Here is a 1,683-nt window from a genome sequence, read left to right on the forward strand (position 1 = left end):
CAGGTCCATCGTCCACCAAGCAATTTTTTGGGGTGGTATAGGCTCCCCCTCCAAACCCACTCATGGTGGTTGTGGCCAGAAGTATCAGGAGATGAGGAATCACCAGCCCTGAATAAACATACCTCTCCTCACCTCTCACCACTGCTATGGTCTGTATTTGAATAGAAGCCCACATTGAAGATCTGCTGCATTTACGCCAGTTTGTTTGTTTGTGATGCACCTGTGTGTTCATGGGTTTGAAAGTGCGCCAAAGCAAGGTTCACTTTCACTTTCACCATGTCCATTTTCTGGATCTGCTTATTCTGAGCTCTGGCGCCACCTACTGTTGGCCTCCCTGCCTTTTGCCCTACCAGTCCCAATGGGTCACACTCACTCTAGCCACACCCACTTTGCTTCTATAGTGGGATCAACCCTGTGCTTGAGATTGGGTTGCCATGTGTCCTCTTTTTCCAGGACACGTCCTCCTTTTTTATGGGTAGAGCCGTAACAGGGATCCATAGTTAAAAGTAAAGGTAAAGGTAAAGGGACCCCTGACCATTAGGTCCAGTTGCGGATGACTCTGGGGTTGCGGCACTCATCTCGCTTTACTGGCTGAGGGAGCCGGCATACAGCTTCCAGGTCATGTGGCCAGCATGAGTAAGCCGCTTCTGGCGAACCAGAGCAGCGCATGGAAATGCCGTTTACCTTCCCGCCGGAGTGGTACCTATTTATCTACTTGCACTTTGAGGTGCTTTCGAACTGCTAGCTTGGCAGGAGCTGGGACCAAGCAATGGGAGCTCACCCCGTCGCGGGGATTCGAACAACTGACCTTCTGATCGGCAAGTCCTAGGCTCTGTGTTTAACCCACAGCACCACCTGCTGTTGGCAAATGTCTCTCCTTTTTTGCTCTTCAAAATATGGCAGCCCTAGAGATCTCCTGCATCTCTCCAGAGAACCACCATTCTCAGGATTTCAACTCTCACTTTAAACCTACAACAGATTTGCCTGAAGAACTCTCTCTATGCAGGAAAAAGTTGGGGAAGGATGAAAAGTTGGGCAATATAGATGGAGTAGTTGCTATTCATTTGATCCATGGTGTGGGAATTGGGGGGCGGGTTACTAGTCCATAAGAGGTTCCCTATTTTCACCTGCAAAATGGCAGCGCATAAGAAAGTGGCCCAGAGGAGACTGACCTGGGTTTCCGGAGCTGCTTATGCAGGTATTGTTTGAGAGTCTCATTCTGAAAGTCATAGTACTTTGTCCAAAAGATGCAGAGGTCTTCATGATGTTGGATGAGCCAAAGGACCGTCCGGAAACCTTCCGCCATGTTGAAATCAGTCTTCTTACCATCTTGTTCCCAGGCGTAGACAGCCAGCAGCTCAAGCGCGTACTTTGGGGGCTTGGATTTCCAATCTGACAGCTACAGTTACATGGGAGGACATACTAAATATAACCCACAGCAATGTGATAGGATAGGACCAATGGAGGAATATGAAAGGATCAGGCAGCGGAATGGGCTGGCAGTACCTGACAACTTAAAACCAGAATTCACAGCCATGCCCCCTTCTAAGATTATGCAATGATCTTGTAATTATACACTAATTAATAATAATAATAATAATAATAATAATAATAATAATAAATACATAAATAAATAAATAGAGATGCACCAAAGCTATCAGTGCAGATCTCCAGGTATTGCCT

The sequence above is a fragment of the Lacerta agilis genome, chromosome 17 (assembly GCF_009819535.1).
Source record: "Lacerta agilis isolate rLacAgi1 chromosome 17, rLacAgi1.pri, whole genome shotgun sequence".
Classification (NCBI taxonomy): Eukaryota; Metazoa; Chordata; class Lepidosauria; order Squamata; family Lacertidae; genus Lacerta; species Lacerta agilis.